The following is a 12210-nucleotide window of genomic DNA, read 5'->3' on the forward strand; positions in this document are numbered from 1 at the left end:
TGACATGAGCAATTACTTCTGTAACCAGTGACTCCAATATATCCTCTGGAAACAGGGAAAATAATGGAGTCACTGGTTAAAGAAATAGTGCAAGGCCATTTAGAAAGAAATGCAATTATATTGCAGTCACAGAATGTTTATTTTAATGGCACTAATCTTCGTGAACTAATGTTATTCGTGGAGTCCCCCAAGGTTCAGTGTTGGGTCCATTGTTGTTTTTATTAATGATATTGCTAAACGTGTATATATTTATTAATGATATTGATAAAGGTGTATCATGCTTAATGTCTAAGTATGCAGATGATACAATGGTTGGTATCAGTTTGCAGTACCTTACCTGCCTATCTGCATAGGCAGGTAAGGTACTGCAACAAGATCTAGAAGCGTTAAGTAGATAGGCTAAAAAATGGAAATCGAAGTTTAACATAGACAAATGCATGGTACTAATTGCTATAGGTTCTAATACTTTTCGTGTTTGGGGTGGTCATAAAAAAAAGATTTAAAAAATATCGGGACAGACACATGAGTCCCAGTCTTCATGGGGCGCTTACGTGTGTTTATTCTCGCACCGTGGTTGCTACATCTCTGTCAATTGGCCTACTGAAAAAAAGTTTTAAAAAATGCCTGAAGCCATTGCAATCACCTTTCGAACACAAAACTCCCCTCCGTTTACCCTTGACAGTAATTCTTGTTTATTAAATTCCGTCGAGACCATCAGGTCAGAGGAGTTTACAATAAACCATGAATACAATCGTTAATCATATTTTCGCACAATGTCCTTTGGTAATTTAATTATCTAACCAAGATTTTCGCTCAATCCGCAATCTCTAGATCACGGGCTTGACCAGTGGTCCACTCAAGGAGCGTGTACTACTGCACTTTCGCCCTATGACCACTCGGTACTTCAGGAAACTTCTTTGACTAAATCCCACATTAATACACTATGATCAATGCCATCTAAAGTAATTGCATCATAGGGTAATTTGTAAATATATTTTTTTAAAGGAGGTCAAAAGAATTCTTTTGTCCCAAATATGAAAAGAAAAATTAATAAAACTACTATGGAAAAATGTATACGCACAGAAAGTTAAATTACCCTTTGGTAATTTAACTTTCTAACCATGATTTTCGCTCAACCCGCAGGTTACTGGATTATATTTCTTATTATAGTCCACGTCGGTTATTTATGTTCCAACAAATTACAACACACACAGCAGCTTTGTTCCTTTCTACCACCTTGTCAAGTGATGAATAATTGATAGAGTTATTTGTTCCCACGTGTTGAGTAAATTATGCAGTTACAGTCGTTGCTACTGCCAAATGAACAGGGCAAAAAAGGGGGAGAGGATGTGTTGGCATTTATTTTTAACTTAACTCATAGGACTATTCCATTTTCCTTGAGAGGAAAAAACAAAGCTGATTCAGGTTTGTTTCAGAATGCAGACGTCTGTTATATGACCCAGAAGTGCTGTTTCCACTTCTACAGCATTATCAAGAAACGCAATTTAGAGGTGAAATTATGGTATTTTAACTTACCTAGAAGGGCCCTGAACTATAGTCATATTGCTCATATAATGGTTGACGCCTACTTCGAATACTTTTATATAAAACTAAGCTAGTATAATTCTAGTTAAATAAATATTATTTTATAAAACTACCTCATGAAAGGGGGAGGGAGAAAAAGCCGAGCAGACATCCACACGTTCTCATGTGAATATGCACAGAAAACAAAAATAATACAATACAATAATACATAAATTAATTAATTAATATTATGATACATTTTCTCTTTTATGGGATTTTTCCCTCCCCATGACGGTTTTTTTTTTTTTTTTTTTGATTTGGTAGTTGTTGGCGCATCGGCTTCTATGGCCATATTGCACCTCCCAAGGTTTTTGCAGTACTTTGATCCAAGCCCGAGGCGGGAATCGAACCCGCGACCTTGGGTTGCCGGGCAGGTACTTTACAAACTCGGCTAGCCCGGTCGGCCCCCATGAGGGGTAATGGTACCAAATGCAAGGGGTGGTTGGTTGTATCCAATTATTTTATTAGTTCAGTTATTACTTTTATTACTCCGGTTACTTTTATTATTTGTTATTATTATTATTGGTCGAGGAACTCTCTTAGTGTCCTACAGGTGTTCAGATTCTCTGTTTTCGCGAGTTCCATGTGCATGTTCTCTGAGAGGCCTATTGCTGCTAGGTTCTAATGGAGGCTCTTCGGCTCCATGCTGGTGGTGCAAAGACCAGGTTGACCAGATGATCTGGAATGTCATTAATTTTTCCATATGCCACATTTCTTTAACTTCCTGTTTTCGGTTTGAGTACCTCTTGATCTTTTCCTCGTGGATTTTCTGGAGGGTGCTGGTGTCAGGCACTGCTATGTCCATCAGGTAGGTAACATTTTCCTTCTTGTCTATGAGGGATATGTCGGTCTATTGTGTGAGATCATCTAGTTCATTATTATGGCGAGTCCTAGTATAGTTTGTGAATAGGGGTCTCTAGTACTGCCTGGGGTTCGTACTTGTAATACGGCACGCTTTCTTTGATCAAATTGTATTTTTGCGCTAGCTTCTGATGTATACTCCTGGCCATCTGTTCTTGTCTGATTGTGTTATCGCTATGCATCACGTAGTGTTGGGCTGGACTTTTTTGGACCAGGGGACATCGTCAACATGTGTCATCTGTCACTCCAGGATCATTGACGATGTATTTTCTCTAGTTCCAGGTGTTGATTACCTGGTCTACCTGGTTTTGGACGGCAAATATGTGTCGTTCGGTCTCGGAAAAGAGCCTTCCGTTCGTGAGCAAAGTTTTGGAAGCGTCTTAGCTATGTAGTCTTCATGGAGGTCATTGTAGTGTCAGCCATGGAGTGCCTTCTTCGCCCATCTTTCTGTCTTTATTTCTTCTGTCGGTGTGAGTAAGGTCTCCTTGTTAAGGTTGAGTGTTGTGTGCCGATTTTCTATCTTTCTCATGGCTTGGTAGATTTGTGCTGCGTTTTCCTGGAAGTAAACGCAAGTTCTTAATCACCTTCTCTTGTTCAATGAGATCAGTCAATCGCCTCCCACCTTCTTTACAGGCCATGGGCAGTCTCTCGATGGCCGACTTCGTGTGGTGTTGGCGTCTCTTGGTCATCATTATTCTGATCAATCTCGTAATCTCCTCCAGCTCGATGTTGATCCAATTTATGATCCTGAAGAAGTATGTCAGCAGTGGAACTGCGTAAGTGTTTATGGCTATGAACACCTTCCTGCCATTCAGCTTTGATTTAAGCAGACTTCTCAGTCTCTGATGATATTTCCCAGTGAGGCCGCCCTATGTCAGTCCAGTTGTTATGTCTTCAATCTCCTTACAGTCTTCAGCTGGTAGTGTTGGCCGACTGTATTTCCCTGATGCAGTCCATAAGCCTTGCATATGTTTAAGCCAAATTGAATCCTGATCTCAGGGCTGAACTCTCTGGGGATCTTGAGTAGTCGTTAGAGTTGATTCTGAGTTATCACATAGTGTTGTTTTGATGTCATCCAGTGTACAGTTTGATGAGAAACGGTATACAGTTTCCTTCGTTAATTATTAATTTCATTATTATTATTATCATGTATTTACAAATCAGTAATGCAAACATAAAACAACTGTTAACATACTTAAAGCGCACTGGCCTATATGCAAGTATATAATTAAATTGTTAAAAGATATATGGATATAAGAAATAAACTATGAACGGACACAATTTGGCCTTAGTAGCCCTTGTGTCATTAAACTTAATAACAACAACAAATCAGTAATTTAATAGACACAAATTATTAATTATTTATTTACACAATTGTTAAAGAGGACATTTTTCCAGTCAATAGCTTACCAAATATTTTTCAGTAGAAAGTTCACTTATGTGAAACAGTTTCATTTAGTCTTTGGTATATTGGCACGTTACAGCTAATTCATATTTGGGTAAGTCTATAAGAATTGTGGAAGATCTCTTTCCAGTATCTTGCATCATCACAGAGTTTCTCTGCATCTATCTGCAGAGAGTTAAATATTTTTGCTGTATTTGACGGGAAGAATCTTCTTAGGCTACCAAGATTGTTGAGAATTGGACGAAGTGGAAATTTACTTCTTCAAAATCCGCCGTTTGGTTAGAACATTGTCCAGAATCGGTGTATCCAATCTGTCTGTGAGCATTTGTGCGAGAGTGTATATATTCCTGTTAACTGTCCGCTGCATCCAGTGTGTGTGATGCTAAGGTTTTAATAGAGGATGGCCCTTGGGACAGTAAAAGGGTGGCCAGCAACTCTGTTAAGCCATCTCAAGAGCCAGTACTCGATCCCAAAGACAGACATATAATGCGAATCCGGAGCTGAGGACCAAATTTGAGAGGCTTACATTGGAATCAGAAGAACACACTTAGTAGCCAGATAAGGATCCCGAATTCCTACAAACTCCTGTCTAATAGCCCATAAAGCAGCGTATATTTTGTCTTCATGTGAGCGAAGTGTTGAAAAAAAGGTGAGTCTGTCATCCCACTTAAGACCCAGGTCCAGGAGATAGTGCACTTTTGCCACACTACACCCGTCCACAAAGATAAGATCGAGATGTCATTTTTGTTCTGCTTGTTAGTTATGGTCATTTGGGCAGACTTCTGTGCCCAATGCGGAGCCCAATGTAATCCAGATTGCTCTCAAATTCTCGGATTTTGCTATTCGCCATTTGGCAAATACCTTCTGCTAATTCGTGGTCTTTGGACGTGATGAAGAATTTCACATCGTCAGAATACGTTATAAAATCGCAGTTCCGAGCAAGGAACGGTTCCAGGGCGGCCCCGAAAGAGTTTCTCCCTGTGGCACTCCTCGCATGATGGTAAAGCAAGATTGTAGCTTTTGATTCCGAACAGTTAGTGGACATAGTGATTTTGTCAAGCGGTTCCTGTGGTTTCCCACCAATCCGGGTTGAGTACTCTGTGAAGTATGCACAACATTGCAAGGCCAGTCAGTGTGAGTTATGTGTGAGTAGGGTGTAGTTTGTGTTGTTTGACTTGCCTCTTAGTTACTGGGAGGCTCGATCACCATGGAAGAAGCCTTTCAGCATCCGTCCAGCGACACGTAAATTTCTTTGTCCGAGCAAGCTGCTTATTACGTTCGACAAATTTCTTCTTATATTCAAATAGTTCCTTAAAATCCCAATGAGCGCTGGAATAGAGATATTGTCATAGGCTGCAGAAATATCCAAAAAATGTATAACCATTTGTTTTTTCTCATTTAGTGCTTTCTGCACCCGAAAAACGGTTCCCAGTAAGTTTATTATTGTCTATCTCCCTGAAATGACAGAGTGCAAATGTGATGGTCTATGGCTGAAGAAGTGTTGGTTGATGGTAGGAAGCAATGCTTTTCAAATATATTCTATAGGGTACAACTAACAGAAATTAGTCTGTAATCCTTAGCTGTCTGCGCGGTAGTACAGTGGTATCGTCACCGTCTCCACACACCGGGTGGAAAAGGCACGGGTTCGAATCCCGTCGTTCACGCGAAGAATTTTAATGGGATATTTTCACTCCGTGGCACAGTTAGTCGGTCTCAGGCTTAGCCAGCAAGGTTTTCCCCCGGAAACTGGAGTTTTGTCGTCCAGCAAAGCAGGAAAATCGACAAAAGAACACTCGCAATTTATAGATACAAAATGGGAGTTTAGGTAATGAATTGCAAGTGACCATGACATGATAATTTGTAATCTTGAGCTAATTTTGGGTTTGTAGTCTTTGGTATAGGTGTTACAATATAATTTTTTCCAAACGTGTGAGAACACTGCTGTTTGATGATTTCTTGATAGATACGTGGTCTTTCCAATAAATGTGCTAACGCTGTTCAAGAGAAGAATGTTGCATATCGTAATTGGCTTGTTTCTAATTCTCTAGTTTCATTTTCTGCGTACACCAAAACTCGCAACAATTGTAAAGCAGCTATTAATCAATCCAAACTAGAGTTTGAACAGGCTAAGAGTAGAAAACTCGCTTCTTGCCCTAATGGTAGCCGAGCATTCTGGTCTCTTGCCAAAGCTATTGGCCGCAACTTTTGCCCAGCTCTGCTCCCACATCTGTCTAAACCAGATGGTTCTATTGTCACTTCAGCCAATAAAGCTGACCTGGTAGCATCCCATTTTTCTTCCAACTCGTGTATTAATGATCTTGGTAAAACAACTCCCACCATTCACAACACGCTCCATTCAATACCCCCTGTGGACTTCCGTCAAAAGGATATCAGAAGGATTTTAACGAATCTTGGTGCTAAGAAAGCTCCAGGTCCCGATAGTATTTCTCCACTTGTTCTCAAAACCTGTGCTCCTGAACTTACTCTTATTCTTTACCGCCTTTTTTCACTTTCTTATTCCAAAGGTGTTTTTCCTTCTGCTTGGAAATTTGCTAATATCAGCCAGTTCCTAAAAAAGGGTGACAAATCCCTCTCATCCAATTATCGTCCCATTGCAATTACTTCTACTCTTTCAAAAGTAATGGAGAAATCAACTAACCGCCAACTCTTAAACTACCTAGAAACCTTCCGTCTGATCAACGATCGCCAGTACGGATTCCGTCAGTGTCGATCCACTGGTGATATTCTGGCTTATGTTACCCATTTATGGACTAATTCAATGGAAAGGTTCGGTGAAACACAAGTAGTTGCTCTTGACATCTCAAAGGCTTTCGATCGTGTTTGGCATAAAGGTCTTCTAAATAAGCTTCCGTCTTATGGTTTGCCAACTGTTTTTAGTAATTGGTTGTCCAGTTTTCTCTCTGATCGGTGATGGTAGATGGCAGATGGCTCTCTGTCTTCTAACTTCTCCACTAATGCCGGTGTCCCCCAAGGTTTCAGTTCTTTCCCCCACTCTTTTCCTCTTGTATATTAATGACCTTCTTCCATTGACTGAAAATCCTATCCATAGTTTTGCCGATGATAGCACATTGCATTCCACTTTCAAGTTTGAGAAACCTTGCCCTGCTCAATCAGCTTCAACTTCTCGAATATCCGCTACCAATTCCTTAAATGCTGACCTCCAGATAATTCTCCAGTGGGGCAAAGACAATTTAGTTAATTTCAATCCTTCTAAATCTCAGTCCTGTCTTATATCTCGCAAAAAGGATTCTTCTGCTGGAATGCTTATCTTTAGTGACACTCCGATTTCTAGGCAAAATGATATATCTCTTTTGGAGATTACCCTGATTTCTAATCTGTCTTGGCACAAGCACATTACAAATATTGCTTCCTCTGCATCTAAAAAACTTGGTTTTCTCTTTTGCTCTCAGCGTTACTTTTCTTCCAAACAGCTGCTTACTCTGTATAAATCGCAAATCCGCCCTGCCATGGAATATTGTTCCCACATCTGGGGTGGTTCTGCCAAAACATCCCTCAGGCTTCTCGATTCCATTCAGAAGAGGGCAGTTAGGTTAATTAATGATTCATCTTTAACAAAGTCTCTCTACTCGCTGTCTCATAGACGTACTGTTTCTGCGGCATGCCTCTTCTACAGATACTTCCATGGTCACTGTTCTTCTGAATTGGCTTCTATAATTCCCGCTCTCTCTTTCAAAACAGTCCGAACACGTGCCGCCACCAGCCAACATCCATTTACTGTCCAACTACAAACCCACAGAACCAACTTTTCATCTTCCTCATTTATTCATTCAACTGCCCTTTTCTGGAACAACCTTCCTTCGTACGTATTTCCTGAAAATTACAGTCTACAGAAGTTCAAGTCCAATGTCAACAAATATCTTCTTTCTTCTTCTCAACCTCCAACCCAAGCACGGTACTAAGTACTATAGGTTCTAATACCTCTCGTGTTTGGGGTTTACATAAAAAAAAAAAAAAATATATATATATATATATATATATTATAAATGGGCTACTTATTTTTAGTATGAACTTAGGAAATTTATCTTGTCGAACAGTGGCGTTATAGACCAGGTCGTTGATTTCCTTCATTACACTGTTTGGTGACGACTTGAATTTCACTCAAAGGAGGTCGTGTTGGATCATCTGGAGTCGAATCCTTTCCCCTGCATTAATTTTTTAGGAGATACCAAATACCTATTTTCAGTAGTTCATTTGATTCGGTCTAGCGGAAGTACTAAAACTACTATTAGCTCATTCCTTGGAAATGCATTCAGTCATAATTATGTTCTGTGTTATTTCTATTGCTAGTAATTCTTTTTGCTTGTTTTAATTTGTTATGGACAATATTGGAGAGTGCCTGTCTTTTTGATTTGATGAAAAAGACAGGCACTCTTTCCTTCTTGTAACGGATATAATCGGCGAGATGACCAGTTCTTTGTCATTTTCTGTATAGTTTTCACTTCCTGAGGAAACTTGCTTTCTGTTATGGGTTGAACCATCCTTTTGTCCTCTTAGATACCCTGTCTTCGCGATAGCACAGTGGTATCGTCACCATCCTCCCCACACCGGGTGGAAAAGGCCTGGGTTCAAATCCCGTCGATGACGCGAGGAACTTTAATGGACTTTTTTCACTCCGTGGCTGAGTTAGTTGGTCTCAGTCGTAGATAGCAAGGTTTTTCTCCCCAGTAACTGGGGTTTTTTCGTCCAGCAAAACAGGCAAATCAACCATAGAACATACGCAATTTTCAGACACAAATACGGGTTAATGTATTTAATTACGGGCAACCCTAAAATAATAATAATAATAATAATGTCCTCTTAGATATTTTGATTTCTCTTCTGCCCCTTCTAATGCTGTTTGGTATAGTTCTTGCATGATCATTCTTAAAGCTTCCTCTACTGGCTTTTCTTGCAGACCATTCCAGTTTAAATTAATTAGATGACTGAGAATAATTTCTGCATCAATATACTTCACCGAGAAAAGATACTCTACGCACACAAACTGGGAGAAGCAAAGTAAGTATCATTCATTCATTTATTGATCTTCATTAACACTTTTGCTTCAACGGGGTTGTAGTTCGACTTAAATTTTAAGAAATTTTGCGTTAGCTTAATAGAAGAAGAACTCTTTATTGCATACAAAAGGAACACGCCGTACACAATACCCCTCACGGCTACAAGCCAGGGGTTTACAGTAAAGGTATACAATCAAAGATAAGATAGGAGAAAAAAAACAATATTACTACTAATTATAAAAGTGTAGGAATAAACACTGGAGAAAACAAATTGCAAATTTACCTATGAAAATATATATACAACAGCATGTTATCAAGTTAACTTATTCTCCAGGAAGCAGTCCTTTTACAGTGCTGGAGTCATCTGAGCAGGAGCAGGAGCAGAAAGATGGAACAATGTAGTGAGGAATCCATGCCAGTGATGGACAGGTCCTCGGGAGCAGGTTCTAATGTCCTGTGACGTGATCCTGAGAAGGAAGGCGATGGGTAAGTGTTGCCTATATTTTTTATCCAATGCGAACTTTTAGAGGTCGTCATCCAAGTAGTGTATGTACTGCAGCATTTGCACGGGTAGGAACCAATCGGATAACTTTAACCGGTTTGGGTTGGGTTGAAGGACTGAATTGGCCGGAAGGCTTGGTACTGGGATTCTCCATCCGCAGTTAGCCCAGAAATCTGGTTCCGAAATAATGCCAACCATCATTTTTACAGCAAAGACGAGTCTTCTCTCATGGATAATGGCAAGAAGACGTCTGATATTTAGAGCTACCGCCATCTGGGTGGTCCTTGGTGCAGGGGGAAGCCGAAATTTCCATATGGCACACTTCAATAGCCAAAATTCGCCTGCAAAAATCCGTCTCAGATGCGTTGCAGCAGTTGAGGTCCAGATTTCTGCTCCATAAAATATGACCGGATAGACACATGTCTTAATATATCTGCACCCAACGGCCTGGTCAGGGACATGCATAAGTTGTTGCTTAAGCATCCACCGGAGTCGACAGAACTTTATTTGCAGGTAATCTATGTGTGGTAGAAAGGAGAGCTTCTGGTCAAAAATAACGCCGAGATCGGTGTATTGCTGAACAGCAGAAGTCGCGGATCCTCTTATATTGGGTTGCACCATTGTTGAGTTCCGTTTGAGCGAGAAAGTCAACTGTTTCGACTTCTCAGGATTGATGTGAAGACCGAAACCGGAGAGGAAGGACTCGAGATTCTGGATTTTCTGTACGATTAAGGCATTTGTGTAGTCAGCAGTGTCTCCAGGATTGATAGCAGTCAACAGCTTTATATCATCGGCGAAGGTGATAATATCAGTTCGGCCAGTCACGAAAGGCAGAAGAACAGCTGAGAACAAGAAACCAGAGAGGATTCCACCTTGTGGGACTCCAGCTGTAATAGTTCTGCTGTAGCGCCGATTGGCAATGCGAACAATAAAATCCTGTAATGCCTAACGAACTATGGTACAACAATCAAGTAGCTGCATTCTCCTTATCACTGGTTTCGGAAGCTGCGTTGTGTGTGCAATGTGCCTGGTGTAGCACCCAGCCCTCTCCTCTCTGTGTTTCGAAAGAGGCATATTAAAATCTCCTGCTATTATTTTGTCCACTGATGGGTTTAGATTTGCACCAAGCCATGCATGAAGCTCATTTCTTGTCTCCTTTTTGTGCTCTGTTGGGAGGTATATGATGTACAACTGTATTTTCACATATTCTTTTAAAAAGGAAACGCATAACGCTTCAAAATTATTTGACTCAGTTGTTCTTTCTTTTACAGACTGGTATTTATTTTTGATAGAAAATTATAACTCCCCCTCCTCGTCTATCTGTTCTTCCGGTTCCCACACATTTGTGGTTTGCTGCCGTAGTTAGCTGATCTAACTGTTCTCCATTTCCTAACCAGGCTTCGATTAAGAAAATGAAATCCAGGTCGTCCTGTACCAATGTTGTTTGTAAAGTTTAGAGCTTATTTGAGATGCTCCTCATGTTTTGTATAAAAAAGCGAATGTGATGTTCCACATCCCCAGTTAGGGGATAGTTTTTTGATTGCTATTGAGCACGATTCCTTGCTTCATTTTTAACACGCGATCTGGCCCATCTGTCTCTGTATGGTGTCTTGATTAAGGTACCGACTGGCCAAGCGCCTAGGTCTAGTAGGTGAGTGCTTCATCTGGTGGACAAGAGATTATAAAGGAGGAGTAAGCTGGGTGTCTTGTTTTCACTTGCTTTGCTTCCACAATTATTCCATGTCCACACTCACACATGGGTTTAATATTTCTGGGTTGGGCTTTGGACTTCAGCCTTGATACGAAAATTTGCTCTCTAGTTGCAACAGAAGTAATGTTATAGATTTCAGAAAACCAACTGTTTGTTTCAGGTGTGTTACAGGAAGCTATAGACATGTTAATGCCTTCTTTGTGAACTGGCTTGCATCCTCGGCAAGAGCAAGGATGAAATTTTAGGATGGGCGAGTTTTTTAACCTCAAAAGTGTTATTTTTTTAGTAGCTTAGAGATGTGCGCATAGGTTAGGGTTTGCAGGAGCCTGAGCAAAAGCAAACCTGAAGCCTGCATAATGAAATTAATAAACTACATACTGTATACACATTAATTAAACAATTTACAAAAGGCTAATTATTATTAACAGAATATATTGAGTTGTGCGTTATCGAGCAACAGCACCACATTATACTACCGGCGAGACCACAAAAATTGTAAGGATAAGCTCTGTCGTGTTTTGAACAAACTCCGTTTAAAATACACCCTCAATATTTGGTGGAGTGTGAGTGTGCGTGTGTCTGTTAAGTGCCAAAGTAACTAATGCCATGAGGAGTCATTAAATTTTGTCTGTAAAGTCCATGTATTCTGTGTGGTCTATTTGCTCGTGTACTCGACCAAAACCGAGCTTCTGGGAGATAAAACCATGCAGCCCTCGACTGACCCTGATTAACTTTGCCATGTTGTGAAAAAATACTATAAAAATTCCTGACATCATTGAGAGAATTCGAACTCAGTCCTTCCCCCCACTGGTGTCGAAGATAGTGTTATATCCACTGTGAGAGAACTCGATAGTTGATAAGGATGTCAATTTGTGTGGCACATAAGCATATCACTGTACAAAAAAACTTTAGACAATTGTCCTCTTCACCATATTTTTATCAAAAATAAGCTTTTTTCTCCAAATAAGTTGTCATGGCTTGGAATTTCTTCGACTGTGAAGAGCTAGAATTTCGCAACTGTTTATTGTGTCATGTACATTTAGTATTAGTATTATTAGTGCTATTAGCCATATAATGCAGGGAAGTCATAGGCAAATACAAATTATGCGCT

Source organism: Mastigoproctus giganteus, chromosome 12 (assembly GCF_048544385.1).
Source record: "Mastigoproctus giganteus isolate SK-2022 chromosome 12, ASM4854438v1, whole genome shotgun sequence".
In the NCBI taxonomy this organism is placed as follows: Eukaryota; Metazoa; Arthropoda; class Arachnida; order Uropygi; family Thelyphonidae; genus Mastigoproctus; species Mastigoproctus giganteus.